We start from the raw sequence: 18,133 nt of genomic DNA on the forward strand, positions 1-18,133 counted from the left end.
ATAGGAACAAGATTTCTGTACAAAGAGAAAAAAAAAACCTATATATATATATATATATATCAATGTAACTAAAGAGAGAAAAGTGAGAGGAGGAAAGTAATAAGAAAGTACACAAAACAATAGCAAGAAGTTTAAATCTATCAGTAATCAAAATACTTAAAAGATGAGATGAAGATTTAGCTACACAGTAGTACAAAGACATGAAACTAAACAGGAATGAAATTTGAGAATAAAGGGAAAGAAAAAATTTACTATGTACATTAGTGTATATACTAATGATGATCAAATAAAATGTGTAGCAATGTATTATACAAAATAAAAATGAGTGTGCAATGCCTAAATGATTGAAGAAATGAATATTTAATTAAAAATAACATTCAAAATGGACATCTGATTAAGAAATATCTAGATACCCTAATGCTGGCAAGGGGAATATCTTTTTTAAAGATTAAAGTTTATTCAAAAAGCTTGACAGAGACTAAGAGAATCTCCCCATTCATTTATTGTGATCAGCCAATGGTCAAGAAATTTTGCCCATGATACTCTCCAAACACTGACTTTTGGGGTGTTCCCAGAGTTCTTTATAAAATCTAAATTTTGCCTCAATATAGAAGCAAACAAAATTCTGAAAAAAAGATCTAGATATAAGTTGAAGTGAAGTGAAGTGAAGTCGTTCAGTCGTGTCTGACTCTTTGCGACCCCATAGCCTGTAGCCTACCAGGCTCCTCTGTCCATGGGATTTTCCAGGCACGAGTACTGGAGTGGGGTGCCATTTCCTTCTCCAGAGGATCTTCCCGACCTAGGGATTGAACCTGGGTCCCCCGCATTGTAGGCAGACACTTTACCATCTGAGCCACCAGGAAAAGCCCTAAAGTGATATGAGAATAATTTTACTAATGAAATAGTACTGGAGTGGATTGCCATTTCCTTCTCCAGCAGATCTTCCTGACCCAAGAACCGAACCCGGGTCTCCTGCATTGTAGACAGAGCTTTACAGTCTGAGCCACCAAGGAAGTCCTAAGATATGTTAGAAGAAGATAATCTCTAGCAGTCCATTGATGTGCTACCTGATAATGCTGGAGTATTTCAAGTGGGACTTTGCTAAGTTCTTATATGAAATGACCCGCTCAACAAAGATAAATTGGTCACCATTCTTAACCCACACTAATGGGGTAATTTTGACAAAATTGCTAAGATAGTCTTCAGCCAGTGATTCATCCATGAACAATTTAATTCTAGGAAAACTATCAGTTCAGTTGCTCAGTCACATCCAACTCTTTGCGACCTCATGGACTGCAGCATGTCAGGCTTCCCTGTCCATCACCAACTCCCAGAGCTTGCTCAAACTCAGGTCCATTGAGTTGGTGATGCCATCCAACCATCTCATCCTCTGTCATCTCCTTCTCCTCCAGCCTTCAATCTTTCCGAACAAAAGGGTCTTTTCTAATGAGTAGTTCTTCACATCAGGTGGCCAAAGTATTGGAGTTTCAGCCTCAGCATGAGTCTTTCCAAATAATATTCAAGACTGATTTCCTTTAGGATGTACTGGTTGGATCTCCTTGCAGTCCAAGGGAATCTCAAGAGTATCCCCATTCTTATCATCAACAGATATGACCATCTTTACTTCAACACCCTCCTAAGTAATGTAGGAGACAGGAAGAATAAAAAAAAAAGCAGGTCTTGGCAAGGGCAGCAAAAGAAATTTATAATTATTGATAAATTGGATGCTATAAGGCATGAGACTCTTGGAACAAGTCCAGAGGGAATAGTTCATAGTCTTGAAAACAAGATATGATCCTGGGGTTGGAAAACTGACCCCAGACCCTTTCTCAACTGGTACCTCAGAGTCACATGTTTTACATATCTGGTGGAAAATCTATAGATGAGAATATTAGTCTTAGTTACTGATGTATTATTGAGTACTGTTCCTTAGTTACTTAATGGTTAATGATCACTTTGTTCTTTGGCCCTGAAGGCCACATGAGTTATAGCTTAACTCCCTGCATATTCTTTCCTTCACGGCTGAAAGTATAATAAAACTGGCTTGGATTCAGTTTCGCCGCCTTCACCTTGGAGCAGTGTTGGTCTCCTGATCCTCACTTTTCCCTGAATTTTTGTGTCTTGTTTCTCGTTCTCCCACCGTATTGAGCTTTCGGAAACCCTGCTTACAAGTAAACTTTGTAAAACCTATAACCCGGAGTCTTGGTTTTCTGGAAAAGACATCAAGGGAGTACAGTCCTTGATCCCTGATAGAAAGAACTTTAAAAGGTGCTTTTAACAATTGACACACGAGTCTAACACTAAAGAATCTATCTTTAGATCCACGTCTTCCAAATAAGGAAACAAATCATCCCTTGGCAATAGCTATGGTAGTCTGAAACAGAGATTCCAAACAGAATTTGTGATAACCTTTTGAATCTGTGTGTAGCCTGAAATCTTCTAGATACTTCTCCTCTTGTTCAAGTATAGAGTGACACAAAGCTGACAAGTTATATTGAAGATCTTCAAAACAAGATATCCAAAAGACTAGCCAAACATCCCAGATTAGTAAACCCTTCTCTTTCACTCTAATTTTATCCTTGCATACTTCTTTCTACTTTGTCCAGTTTGCCTTTAGAAATTTCTGATAGCATAGCAATTATAATATGACCTTGTTGAAGACACTTTTATTAAAATGGCTACACTTTTTTTCTTTATTTTCGAAGGATTATAAGCTGTTTCCAACTCTATCACTAGAACCTCACAGATGGTGAACACAGACAATGAATTTTATACCATTTGGATGAAAATCAAATTGACACTACTTTGCCGTGGACTCTTCTGGTAGTTGAAATAACTCTACACTATTAATGTCTAGTCATGTAAAACCTGAACTCTAACTGCAGAATAGAAAAATGTTATGTGAAATGAAATATGGCAGTCTCCATGGCAGCTCAGGATACAGCTGGGTTAAGTATATAGATCTTGGGGCATCAGTAGTCCATGTGCTGTGTCCAGAGAGCCCTTGACCTTCAGCATATGAGTTATTTAATTCCACTCAAGTAATTTGCCTTCCCCAACAAAGAGAGAACCAGTGTAATGCTGTGATACTAAATAATATATTGGAGAAAGAAATGGCAACCTACTCCAGTATTCCTGCCTGGGAAATCCCATGGACAGAGGAGCCTGGTGGGCTATAGTCTATGGGGTCACAAGAGTTGGACACAATTTATTGACTAAACCACCACCACCATATAATAATTAAAATTTTATTTTATAAGGGAGATACATGTCTTCATTCATTTTCTACTCAGAAACCTTATTGATAACTATAGGGTAATTGTTAGAAAGTTTCAGGTATACAAGAACCTGAAACCATGGACCATTTCTCATGAACCATGGACCACTGAGTGTGTACTCAGAAACTTACCAATGAAATCAGCAGAAGCTAATTAGAAGATTTACTCACAAATGTCATTAACTTGATTTTATGTACACTGTTCACAAATAGTAATTCCTACAATTAAATTATAAAATTTAGACTAAGAAATGTATTATCAACCTTAGTCAAAATTATAAATGATAATTCTATCACACTGAAGGATTGAAGGATTAGTCAACATTTAAGCTCTTGGATCAAGTGATGACAGACAATGCAATAACTTTAAGGTTTCTGTTAGTTAGCAAGGCAGTGTCTGTACTGTTGCTAAAACTTTACATTGTACTTGTTATATTACTCTGCTTGGACTGCCATAACAAAATATCATTGACTGGGTGGCTCATGCAAAATACAGTTCTTTTTTCAAGTCCTGAAGTCTGGAAATCCAAGATTAAGGTGACAGCAGGCGTGGTTTATAGTGGGGGCTCTCTTCCTAACTTGAAGACACCCGGACAGGCTAATACAAATTTTTTACTCAGAAGTGGCAGGTTGCTATACTAAATACCTAAAAATGTGAAAGTGGCATTGGATCTGGGTAAACATTAGAGGCTGGAAAAGTTTTGAATCACCAGCTAGAAAAAGCCTAGATTGTCTTGAAGGAACTGCTGGTTGAAATAAGAGTATAAAATACGATTCTGGTAAAAGGTGATTTTGGTAAAATCTCAGAAAGAAAAGTGGAAAGCCAATAAGAAGGGTTCTATCATCTTAAAGAATGCCTATATCATCATGAACAGAGGTTGGTAGAAATGTGAATTTTAAAGGTCCTTCTAGTGAAGTCTCAGATGGAAATGAGAAACACATGATTCTAAACTGGAAGAAAAAAAGACCCTCAATATATACAGTGGCAAAGAACTCAGCCAAAGTGTATTCTAGTGATCTTGGGAAAGTAAAATTTGCTTGTGTTGAAGCTGGATATTTAGCTGAGATTTCTAATAAAAGTGTTGAAGGTGATTTCTCCTTATTGATGATAATAAAATGCAAATGGAGGAACATAAATTGAAGGAATTGTTAAGCCAAAACCCCCAGAATGTTCAGATTTGGCAAAACCTCTGCCTATCAGGATTGCAAAAAGTAATAAAATATGTTCTGGAGAAGACACCAAAAGTGTGGCTAGACAATCACTCCATAAAAAGCTTATCCACAGATTTAACCACCCATCTTACCTAGAGCCAGAACAGAGATGTGAAATGAATCAGGACCCTACAGTCCTTGCTTTCCCCACATATCCTCTTCCTGATTTTGCCTGTGAAAAACTTTAGTCAAAGAATAAGTTTAATCAGAAAAATGAGAAGTGAAGAAACCAGAGATAAACAGTCAAAGAAGACCAAATAATAAAAATGTTGTCATTAAGCATGGTCACAGAGAAGGCGATGGCACCCCACTCCATTACTCTTGCCTGGAAAATCCCATGGACAGAGGAGCCTGGTGGGTTGCAGTCCATGGGGTCACTAAGAGTCGGACACAACTGAACGACTTCACTTTCACTTTTCACTTTCATGCATTGGAGAAGGAATTGGCAACCCACTCCAGTGTCTTGCCTGGAGAATCCCAGGGATGGGGGAGCCTGGTGGGCTGCTATCTCTGGGGTCACACAGAGTCGGACACGACTGAAGTGACTTAGCAGCAGCAGCAGCAGCAAGCATGGTCAAGGGCCTTTAGTTATTTCTTAAGGTCTATAGATAAAATTCTGAGCCATATTCTGTGAACTGTCTAGTAGATACTAAAACCCCAAGTGAAGAAGTTAACTACATGATGACCACACTGTACCCATGACATGTTCTTCAGTACCTCAGTTGTGTCTGACTCTTTGCAACCCCATGGACTGCAGCATTGCCAGGCTTCCCTGTCCTTCACCATCTCCCAGAACTTGCTCAAACTCACATCCATTGAGTCAAAGATGCCATCTAACCATCTCATCCTCTGTCGTCCCCTTCTCCTCTTGCCTTCAATCTTTACCAGCATCAGGGGCTTTTCTAATGTGTCAGCTGTTCGCATCAGGAGGCCAAAGTATTAGAACTTCAGCTTCAGCATCAGGCCTTCCAATGGATATTCAAAATTGATTTCCTTTAGGGTTGACTGGTTTGGTCTCCTTGCAGTCAAAAGGACTCTCAAAAGGTCTTCTCCAAACCACAGTTCAACAGCATCAGTTTTTCAGCCCTCAGCATTCTTCATGGTCCAACTTTCACATCCATACATGACTACTGGAAAAACCATAGCTTTGACTATATCAGCAAAGTAGTCTCTACTTTTTAATATGCTGTCTAGGTTTGTCATTGCTTTTCTTCCAAGGAGCAAGGGACATGAGCCGTCACAATTCTGAGAACTGTCCTAAAAAAAAAATGAAGCAAAAGGACTCTGGAACTGGAAATTAACCACACCTAAAACAATCAAAATGATGCTGGTCACACCACTGATGACCAATCTGAAGATGATTAGCAGAGCTAATGTGCTGTTTCTGCATGTAGCTGCCTTTCCCCCTACCCCACCGCAACCACTTCTGTCTATGAAAGCTCTTGCCCCATTTGTTGCCAGTGGCAGAGGGAAGTTGACCTTTGGACATATGTCCACCCTTTGCCCCCACTGCATCCCAGTTGCCAGCACCTGAAATAAAGGAAACTTTTCTTCCCACCAACCTGGCCTGTTTACTGGCTTTTGAGCACAAGCAGCCGGATCCCACACACTCTTTTGGTAAAAATACGATTATACCAACAGGAACACTGCCAGCTGGGACTAAAATGTATGATTAAAATAGAACAGAATGGTGGAAGGATTTCTGATTTCTGAGACTCTACAGGATAAGACAACAGAGCTATTTGGCTGAGAACATGTGTTATATTTCAAGAAAAAGGAAGAATGACTCCAAAGACAATTCAGAGATCAAGAGGACTGCCACTTTGAACACAGGCTCAGGAGGCAAGGCTGTTTCCTCCTCAGATTCAGCAGGTGGGGTCACCCTGCACAATGATGTAGGTGCGGCCAGCCTAAATAGTTGAGTATGGGGGCCACTGCTGGGGCCATGGGGGTGATGTTGCCCATTAGACCTGGAAGGAAGAGCATCTAGCAAAGAGGATTAATCTTGATCATTAAGACATCATATGAGAATTGGAGGCAAGAAAAGAAAAATGGTGGACTAGGAGTTTCCAAAATTTCTGTCACCCCTACCCCTGATCCTAAACAACAAAAACTACCACTAACACCCACAGACAAATGGGGATCCCCTGGTAGTTCAATGGCTAAGACTCTATGCTCCAAATACAGGGGCCCAGGTTCAATCCCTGGTCAGGAAACTAGATCTCATATGCTAAAACTAAGAGTTTGCATGTCGCAACTAAGACCAAGCACTGCCAGGTAAAAAACAAAAACAAATACAAACCAATGAAAATACTTCTGGAAAAACTTCAAATACAATGAAGAAGGAGCAGAAACCCTGAAGCACACAAAGAAAAGATGGCCACACAGAAAATTTTTTTACCTGCTTCATAGCATTCTCCAGAAGGTCCCTTGGAGGAGGAAATGGCAACCCTTCCCTCTACTCTTGCCTGGAAAAATCCCATGAACAGAAGAGCCTGGTGGGCTACAGTCCATGGAGTCTCAGAGTGTACCACATGACTGAGGAAATGAGCCTGGTCAACCAGTCCCTCAACAGAGCATCTCAGTGCCAGGGGTATCCTCTCAGAGGAATTTTGCCACACAGGGAAAAAGAAGTCTATAGAATACAAATATTTCCTTGTTAATGCTGTGGACCTCTCTGAGCCTTTGTACTGATGACCCCTGCAGTCTTTGCTGAAACTGAACACAGCTGTCAGAGCCTAGAGCCCCAACCCCTGTATCCCCTCCTCAGGGATGATGTGGATGCTGTGCTGAGCTCTGCCTCATGGACGCAAGTCACTGCTGTACTCTGTTCTGTGGGGTCAAGCAGCAGGCATCTTATCATCCCTGGAACAAAAGCTGCTGCCCCTACTCCCTATCCCAACCAGTCCAGGCTTAGACCTGCCATGCCCAGGGCTGCACTGCTTCTGTGCCCCATAAGGGGGCCCAGGCACCACTGCAATCCATTAGTCTTCCCTGCTCGAATGATCCCAGTGAGACCCAGAATCCCCAACCTTGGCTCCTCCATGGGCTCTGAGGCATCCTGCAATGCCTCACCTGCAAGGCATCACCACCAAAGCCAGTGTGCCTGTGCTAGCAGCTCAGATCCCCGTGGAAGTTGCACAGGGCCCTAAGTAACTCTTCTCTTCGGACAAGAGAGACTAAAATGGCTACCGCAATCCTATCAATTATGGAATTTCAACTACAGAATGCTTTGTGAGTCTTATAAAAGTCTTTTTCACCCAGAGCTTCTCTTATAATGATGCTAAAGAAATTAAGTCATGCAAAATCACATCCTAGTTCTTTCATTCTGTCTTAGGAACTTCTGAGCACAAACTGTAAGTGAAAACAAGCCTATAAAAATACACACCTTTCCTCTCAAAGGGCTTCCGTGAATTCGCTCAGTTGGTAAAGAATCTGCCTGTAATGCAGGAGACCCCGGTTTGATTCCTGGTCTGGTAAGACCCACTGGAGAAGAAATAGGCTACCCACCCCAATATTGTTGGGCCTCCCCTGTGGCTCAGATGGTAAAGAATTTGCCTGCAATGCAGGAGACCTGGGTTCGATTCCTGGGTTGGAAAGATCCCCTGGACAAGGGAAAGAGTACCCACTCCAGTATTCTGGCCTGGAAAATTCCGTGGACTGTATAGTCTTTGGGATCACAAAAAGTCATACACGACTGAGGGATTTTTACTTTCACTTTCACTTTCCTCTGAAAAGAAACATTTTCAGATTTGTCCATGCAGCATCCTCTATTGCTACATAAATTGATAAAACACATTTTGCTTATATCACAGGTGCTTTAATTTGAAAAGAGAAATTTTAGTTTAAAAGGAGTTTTCAGTTTAGTCAACAGTTTTACTACTCCCCCGCCCCCAACCAATGCCTTTATATATGATTTTAACATTATTAGTCCATTCTGCATTTTATGGTTTTATTGTTACTTTCAAATGTTTTAGTTTGATGCATAATCTGTTTATAAATTGTGTTTGCATGACATGGTTTACAGTATCTGTTTTTTGCACTGCTGTTTATATGTATTATAGTATAATCTGTTCTATAAATATTTGATGGATGTTTCAAAGTAAATTTGTAAGTAAATTTGTACTATCTTTCAAAAAGATCAATTTATATTTGCTTATCATCCATTCATGGGGCTTCCCTGGTGGCTCAGCGGTAAAAGAATCTGCCTGCAGTGGAGACACGGAGATGTGTCTCAGTGAGAAGTTCGTTCTCTCAGTCGGGAAGATCCCCTGCAGAAGGAAATTGGCAACCCACTTCAACATTCTTGCCTGGAAAAATCCCATGGACAAAGGACCCTGGTGGGCTAGAGTCTATGGGGTTGCAAAAGAGTAGAGACCACTTAGGGACTAAATCACACCAATCTGTCTTAAAGAATTATGGTAAAATCTTTAAACTAACCAATCTGATCACATGGACCACAGCCTTGTCTAACTCGATGAAACTAGCCATGCCATGTAGGGCCACCCAAGAGTTCTGACAAAATGTGGCTCACTGGAGAGGAAATGGCAAACCACTTCAATATTCTTGCCTTGAGAACCCATGAACAGTATGAAAAGGCAAAAATATAGCACACTGAAAGATGACCTCCCCAGGTCAGTAGGTGCCCAATATATTACTGGATATCAGTGGAGAAATAACTCCAAAAAGATTGAAGAGACAGAGCCAAAGCAAAAACAACACCCAGCTGTGGATGTGACTGGTGATGGAAGCAGAGTCTGATGCTGTAAAGAGCAATATTGCATAGGAACCTGGAATGTTAGGTCCATGAATCAAGGCAAATTGGAGGTGGTCATGGCAAGAATGAACATTAACGTTTTAGGAATCAGTGAACTAAAATGGACTGGAATGGGTGAATTTAACTCAGATGACCATTACTACTGTGGGCAAGAATCCCTCAGAAGAAATGGAGTAGCCATCATAGTCAACAAAAGAGTCTGAAATGTAGTATTTGGATGCAATCTCAAAAATGACAGAATAATCTCAGTTTGTTTCCAAGGCAAGCCACTCAATATCACAGTAATCCAAGTCTATGCCCCGACCAGTAATGCTGAAGAAGCTGAAGTTGAATAGTTCTTTGAAGACCTCCAAGATCTTCTAGAACTAATACCCAAAAAAGATGTCCTTTTCATTATAGGGGACTGGAATGCAAGGATAGGCAGTCAAGAAACACCTGGAGTAACAGGCAAATTTGGCCTTGGAGTACAGAATGAAGCAGGGCAAAGGCTAATTAGAGTTTTGCCAAGAGAACGCACTGGTCATAGCCAATACCCTCTTCCAACAACACAAGAGAAGACTTTACACATAAATATCACCAGATGGTCAATACTGAAATCAGATTGATTATATTCTTTGCAGCCAAAGGTGGAAAAGTTCTATAGAGTCAGCAAAAACAAACCCAGGAGCTGACTGGTCTTGTTGACCAGGCTCAAATCATGAACCGTTTTTGGCAAATTCAGACTTTAACTGAAGAAAGTAGGGAAAATCACTAGCGATTCAAGTATGATCTAAATCAAATCCCTTATGATTATACAGTGGAAGTGAGAAACAGATTAAAGGGATGAGATCTGATAGAGTGACTGATGAACTATGGACGGAGGTTTGTGACATTGTATAGGAGACAGGGATCAAGACCATCCCCAAGAAAAAGAAATGCAAAAAAGCGAAATGGCTGCCTGAGGAGGCCTTACAAATAGCTGTGAAAAGAAGAGAAGCAAAGAGCAAAGGAGTAAAGGAAGGATATACCCATTTGAATGCAGAGTTACAAAGAATAGCAAAGAGATAAAAGAAAGCCTTTCTCAGTGATCAGTGCAAAGAAATAGAGGAAAACAATAGAATGGGAAAGACTAGAGATCTCTTCAAGAAAACCAGAGATACCAAAGGAACATTTCATGCAAAGATGAGCTCAATAAAGGACAGAAATGGTAAGGACCTAACAGAAGCAGAAGATACTAAGAAGAGGTGGCATAATACACAGAATTACTATACAAAAAAGGTTTTCATGGTCCAGATAATCACTATGGTATGATCACTCACCTAGAGCCAGACAATCTGGAATGCGAAGCCAAGTAGGCCTTAGGAAGCATTACTATGAACAAAGCTAGTGGAGGTGATGGAATTCCAGTTGAGCTAAATGTGCACTCAATATGCCAGAAAATTTGGAAAACTCAGGAGTGGCCACAGGACAGGAAAAGGTGAGTTTTCATTCCAATCCCAAAGAAAGGTAATGACAAAAAAATGCTCAAACTACCATACAATTGCCCTCATCTCACACACTAGTAAAGTCGTGTTCAAAATTCTCCAAGCCAGTCTTCAACAGTACTTGAACCTTGAACTTCCAGATGCTCAATCTGGAGTTAGAAAAGGCAGAGGAACCAAAGATCAAATGGCCAATATATGTTGGATTATCAAAAATCTAAGAGTTCCAGAAAAACATTTATTTCTGCTCTATTGACTATGCCAAAGCTTTTGACTGTGTGTATCACAATAAACTATAGAAAATTCTTAAAGAGATGTGAATACCAGACCACCTGAACTGCCTCTTGAGAAACCTGTATTCAGGTCAGGAAGCACCAGTTAGAACTGGACATGGAACAACAGACTGGTTCCAAATAGGGAAAGGAGTATGTCAAGGCTATATATTGTCACCCTGAGCATTTAATTTATATGCAGAGTACATCATGAGAAACACTAGGCTGGATGAAGCACAAGCTGGAATCAAGATTGCTCGGAGAAATATCAATAACCTTAGATTCTGATGCTGGGAGGGATTGGGGGCAGAAGGAGAAGGGGACAACAGAGGATGAGATGGCTAGATGGTATCACCAACTCGATGGACATGAATTTGAGTAAACTCCAGGATTTGATGATGGACATGGATGCCTGGCGTGCTGCAATTCATGGGGTCGCAAAGAGTCGGACACGACTGAGTGACTGAACTGAACTGATACAGATGACACCACCCTTATGGCAGAAAGTGAAGAAGAACTAAAGGGGCTCTTGATGAAAGAGAAAGAGGAAAGTGAAAAAGTTGGCTTAAAGCTCAACATTCAGAAAACGAAGATCATGGCATCTGGTCCCATCACTTCATGACAAATAGATGGGGAAACAGTGGAATCAATGACGGACTTTATTTTTTGAGGGGCTCCAAAATCACTGCAGATGGTGACTGCAGCCATGAAATTAACAGAGGCTTGCTCCTTGGAAGAAAAGTTATGACCAACCTGGACAGGATATTAAAAAGCAGAGACATTACTTTGTCAACAAATTTCCATCTAGTCAAGACTACGGTTTTTCCAGTAGTCATGTGTGTATGTGATGGTTGGACAATAAAGCCAGCTGAGCGCAGAAAAATTGATGCTTTTGAACTGTGGTGTTGGAGAAGACTCTTGAGAGTCCCTTGGACTGCAAGGAGATCCAACCAGTCCACCCTAAAGGAAATCATCCCTGAATATTCATTGGAAGGACTGATTTTGAAGCTGAAACTCCAATACTTTGGCCACCTGATGTGAGGACTGACTCATTGGCAAAGACCCTGATTCTGGGAAAGATTGAATGAGGGAGGAGAATGGGAAGACAGAGCATAAGATGGTTTGATGGTGTCACTGACTCAATGGACATGAGTTTGAGTAAACTCCAGGAGTTGATGATGGACAGGGAGGCCTGGCATGCTGCAGTCCATGGGGTCACAAAGAGTAGGATATGACTGAGCGACTGAACTGAACTGAAAATCTTTAAAACATTGTGTTATAATAATTTCTTTTTGACAGAGCTGAGAATGGGAGAAGAGCAGGCTGTCTAAGCAGCACCTCCCTGTCCTCCTCGCCTCTCTTCTTACCTCGCTCTCGCGGCCTGCTCGCCCTGCCGCTTTGCTTGGCACCGGGAACACCTTCCACCATGGCCACCTCAGCGAGCTCCCACTTGAACAAAGGCATCAAGCAGGTGTACATGGCCCTACCTTAGGGCGATAAAGTCCAAGCTATGTACATCTGGATCGACGGTACTGGAGAAGGACTGCGCTGCAAGACCCGAACCTTGGATTCTGAACCCAAGTGTATAGAAGAGTTGCCCGAGTGGAATTTTGATGGCTCTAGTACTTTTCAGTCTGACGGCTCCAACAGTGACATGTATCTTGTCCCCCCTGCCATGTTTCGGGACCCTTTCCGCAAGGACCCCAACAAGCTGGTGTTCTGTGAAGTCTTCAAGTACAACTGAAAGCCTGCAGAGACCAATTTAAGGCACACCTGTAAACGGATAATGGACATGGTGAGCAACCAGCGCCCCTGGTTTGGAATGGAGCAGGAATATACCCTCATGGGCACTGATAGGCACCCCTTTGGTTGGCCTTCCAATGGCTTTCCTGGGCCCCAAGGTCCCTACTACTGTGGTGTGGGAGCGGACAAGGCCTACGGCAGGGATATTGTGGAGGCTCACTACCGGGCCTGCTTCTACGCCGGCATCAAGATCGGGAGGCAGGAACGCCGAGGTCATGCCTGCACAGTGGGAATTCCAGATAGGACCCTGTGAAGGAATCGACATGGGCGATCATCTCTGGGTGGCCCGTTTCATCTTGCATCGTGTGTGTGAAAACTTCAGAGTGATCGCCACCTTTGATCCTAAGCCCATTCCTGGAAACTGGAATGGTGCTGGCTGCCACACCAACTTTAGCACCAAGGCCATGCGAGAGGAGAATGGTCTGAAGTACACTGAGGAGGCCATTGAGAAACTAAGCAAGCGGCACCAGTACCACATCCGAGCTTACGATCCCAAGGGGGACCTGGACAACGCCCGGCGCCTAACTGGATTCCACGAAACCTCCAACATCAACGACTTCTCTGCCGGCGTGGCCAACCATGGTGCTAGCATCTGCATCCCCCGGACTGTTGGCCAGGAGAAGAAGGGCTACTTCGAAGACCGTCGCCCATCTGCCAACTGTGACCCCTTCACCGTGACCGAAGCCCTCATCCGCACATGTCCTAACAGGCTCTGCACAAATGGATGGATGGTCCTACCTTAAAAGAAAAAGTTCTCATTGTGTGGTCTTCCATTTATAACACAAAGCAGAGTAGTATTTTTATATTTAAATGTAAAAACAAAAAAATTATATATATGGGTGTGCAGATAAATGTGTGTTTTCTCTTTAGGGAGAAAAAGCCATTCTGGTTATGGGGAACCCAAATTTGAGACTAAGTAGTCTGGTTAGAAATAAGGATCTCCTTTTGAGTGGGCGTGGGGATGGGAGAGGCTGTGCTGGAAGAGTTGGCTGTTTGGGGCTGATATTCCCTCACTACCACTTCAGGGCTTCTCTCTGCCCTGCTTGCCCTTCTGGGAGGCTGAGGTTGGTTGGTTAACAGGTGGAAGCCCATGATAGCAGTAGCCATCACCTAAGCCCCAGTTTTAAAAGACACACCTGTACTTGTACACACAGGGGTTTGGAAATATGAGTTGGCTGGTCAACTTGAGCATGTTACTGACAAGGGGGTATTGGGGTTATTTTCCGGTGGGACTAGCATGTCACTAAAGCAGGCCTTTTGATAATATTAAAAAAAAGGTTTTTGTTTTTGTTTTTTTTTAAAGCAAAACAGAATTTTAGATTTTAATCATATTTGTTAGGGTTTCTAAGTCTTTGTTTTACAGAATTGCTTCTTTGCTTCAGCTGTCTCCTCCCCATTTCTGCTCTGGAGGAGATGGGACAAGTCTGGAGTCCAAACAGTTGTAATTTTGTATCTTGGTGTCTGTTCTCTGAGTGTGAAATATTCCCTTCCTTTGTTAAGATTCCTGAAGAGTTACTATTTTTTTTTATTTCATAATAAAAACAAACCCCACCTTTGTCCTTAAAAAAAAAAATTTCTTTTTATGAGTTTTCAGAATTTTTTGTGAAGGTTTGTAAAGTAAACATCAGAGGAACAGGAATCTGTTTCATCCAGACTGATGGTTTCCATTGAATTTGATTTTGCTCTCATTCTGCTTTCTTTTATTGTGTTTAGGTAAAATGTCTCTGCATGGCCACTATTTTCAACATTACAGGCATATCTCACATGGTGCAGGTTCAGTTCCAGATCACCAAAGTGATTAATGTAATTTTCTTGGTCTCCTAGTGCATGTAAAATGTTTGTTTACATTATAATGTAGCCCATTAAGTTTTATACAGCATTAGGTCTAAAAAACAATGTACATATCTTAATTAAAAATACTTTATTTCTAAAATACACTAACCACCCTGTGAACCTTCAAAGAGTCTTAGTCTTCTTGCTGGGGAAGGTTTGAAATTTTATGAGAACTACCAAAATGTGACAGAGACACAATTGAGTAAATGTTGTCAGAAAAATGGTACCATTAGACTTGCTTGACACAGGGTTACCACAGTCTTTAATTTTTTAAATTTAAAAGAAATGCAATATTTTTATAGTATAATAAAGTAAAAAGCAATAAAACAAGATATACCTGTATTAATAACAAGTTAATCACATTGTTCACTTTATTTAATTTATTCAGTTAAAAATGTTTATGTAGATAAACTGGGTAGACACATTTGTTGGCAACCAACAATATCCCATCTTTCTTCCTAACTAAATAATAAAGATATGGTCAGGAATCAGGAAGTAAGGTGGCTTTTCCAGGGGGTGCATTATTAGTGATCCAAATCAGTTGGGGTAATCTCCTTCTTCTTTGCCAGTGAGGTTAAGGATTGTTATATAATCCAGTTTTCCAAATGAGATGAAAATGGAAATTTACTTGTTAAATTCCAGGAAAGCTTTTCTCCTTGAATCAATTAAATAGACCTTTGATAAGCCCATTCCCTCAAATGCCCTCAGGTAACTTCATGACCTTTTTGTAATTGATAAACAACCTGATTCTTAGAGCTGTAGGAGCCATATTGTTTCCATATGAGGAAAATCCAAGAAAATTGCAAAGAAACTGATCAACTGCCAATAAATCATTTAATTACTGAGTTAAACAACTCCTATCTACCTGTGGATAGATTTGGAAATTTTTCTGGCTCAAGGTCTTATAGACTTCTTGGCCTCAGTTTTCTCATGTTAAATATGGATAATAAAAGTGATACCTTTTTAAGGTAGCATGAGGGCAGTAAAACTAAACAGAGATGATGATTATAATATACAAAGTGTTAAAAAATGCCAGCTATTGTTTTATTATTGTCTTAGTTAAATTTCTTTTTTCAGTTGTTGTGATACTTGCAGTCAGATGAGTGCTGTTACAACCACATATGTAGTAGGGTCACCTTGACAGATAAATACAATCCCTTGGTATCAGCAGGGGATTGGTTTCAGAATCCCAGTAATGTCAAAATCCATGGATACTCAAATCCCTTTTATAAATGGTGTAATATTTGGATATAACTTCTGCATATCCGTACACTTTTTAAGTCATCTCTGGATTACTTATAATACCTAATACAATGAAAATGCTATATAAGTAGTTGTTGGCATGCAGAAGCTTCAAATTTTGCTTTTATGGACTTTCTGGAATTTTTTTTTTTAAATATAAAATTTCAATCCTAGTTTGGTTGGATTCACAGATGCAGCTCCCATGGATACAGAGAGTCTGACTGTAGGCATCAGTTTCATGGCATCTACTATAATTATAGCTTAGATTTAGATAGCTTTTATTTCAATAATGATCAAGGTGATTTTCTATTTAGTCTCATTAATTTATGTAAGATAGTTATCCTTATTCTTTCTTCATTATAAAGCACTGAGAAACTCTCCTACCACTTCTCTGCCACAGGGAAAAAAAAAACTGCCAAGTAGAGCTAAGAAGAGATTTGATATCTCTCAGTCATTGTTTTCTTATACTGAAATTTCTGATATTGCTGTCAAGGTTTTAAGCCCCATTTAAGAATATATGTTCGTTTGATTTTTTCTTTTAATTATCCAACTTAATTTATTTTTATTATTGAATGTATTTTTTGCAGATAGATTCAATTGTGTCATACTTTAGATTCCAGATATTAGTGATATTATATGGTATGTCTTTCTCTTTCTGACTTAGTTCATTTAGTATGATAATCTCTAGCTGCATCCATGTTGCTGCAAATGGCATTATTTCATTCTTTATTATAGCCAAGTAGGGCAGGTCATGGTGGAGAGATCTGACAGAAGTGACCACTGGAGAAGGGAATGGCAAACCACTCCAGTATTCTTGCCTTGAGAACCCCATGAACAGTATGAAAAGGCAAAATGATAGGATACTGAAAGAGGAACTCCCCAGGTCAGTAGGTGCCCAATATGCTACTGGAGATCAGTAGAGAAATAACTCCAGAAAGAATGAAGGGATGGAGCCAAAGCAAAAACAATACCCAGCTGTGGATGTGACTGGTGATAGAAGCAAGGTCCGATGCTGTAAAGAGCAATATTGCATAGGAACCTGGAATGTCAGGTGCATGAATCAAGGCAAATTGGAAGTGGTCAAACAAGAGATGGCAAGAGTGAATGTCGACATTCTAGGAACCAGCGAACTGAAATGGACTGGAATGGATGAATTTAACTCAGATGACCATTATATCAACTATTGTGGGCAGGAATTCCTCAGAAGAAATGGAGTAGCCATCGGTCGCGGTCAACAAGAGTCCGAAAGGCAGTACTTGGATGCAATCTCAAAAACGACAGAATGATCTCTGTTCATTTCCAAGGCAAACCATTCAATATCACAGTAATCCAAGTTCTATGCCCCAACCAGTAACACTGAAGAAGCTGAAGTTGAACGGTTCTATGAAGACCTACAAGACCTTTTAGAACTAAAACCCCAAAAAGATGTCCTGTTCATTATTAGGGACTGGAATACTGGAGTAACAGGAAAATTTGGCCTTGGAATACGAAATGAAGCATGGCAAAGACTAATAGAATTTTGCCAAGAAAATGCACTGGTCATAGCAAACACCCTCATCCAACAACACAAGAGAAGACTGTACACATGGACAAAACTAGATGGTCAACACCAAAATAAGATTGATTATGTTCCTTGCAACCAAAGATGGAGAAACTCCATACAGTCAACAAAAACAAGACCAGGAGCTGACTGTGGCTCTGATCATGAACTCATTATTACCAAATTCAGACTTGAATTGAAGAAAGTAGGGAAAACCACTAGACCATTCTGTATGACCTAAATCAAATCCCTATATAGTAGAAGTGAGAAATAGATTTAAGGGACTAGATCTGATGGACAGAGTGCCTGATGAACTATGGATGGAGGTTCATGACATTGTACAGGAGACAGGGATCAAGACCATCCCCATGGAAAAGAAATGCAAAAAAGCAAAATGGCTGTCTGGGGAGGCCTTACAAATAGCTGTGAAAAGAAGAGACGTGAAAAGCAAAGGAGAAAAGGAAAGATATAAGCATCTGAATGCAGAGTTCCAAAGAAGAGCAAGAAGAGATAAGAAAGCTTTCCTCAGTGATCAATGCAAAGAAATAGAGGAAAACAACAGAATGGGAAAGACTAGAGATCTCTTCAAGAAAATTAGAGATACCAAGGAACATTTCATGCAAAGATGGCTTGATAAAGGACAGAAATTGTATGGACCTAACAGAAGCAGAAGATATCAAGAAGAGGTGGCAAGAATACACAGAAGAACTGTACAAA

The 18,133-nt window shown here is 40.6% G+C and overlaps 1 pseudogene; it reads left to right on the top strand.

Moving 5' to 3' along the window:
• Positions 1-12,424: 12,424 nt before the first annotated feature.
• LOC105003813 lies at positions 12,425-13,544 on the top strand (annotated as a pseudogene).
• Positions 13,545-18,133: the final 4,589 nt, after the last annotated feature.

This window comes from Bison bison, unplaced genomic scaffold, assembly GCF_000754665.1.
Source record: "Bison bison bison isolate TAMUID 2011002044 unplaced genomic scaffold, Bison_UMD1.0 scf7180017864471, whole genome shotgun sequence".
Taxonomy (NCBI): domain Eukaryota; kingdom Metazoa; phylum Chordata; class Mammalia; order Artiodactyla; family Bovidae; genus Bison; species Bison bison.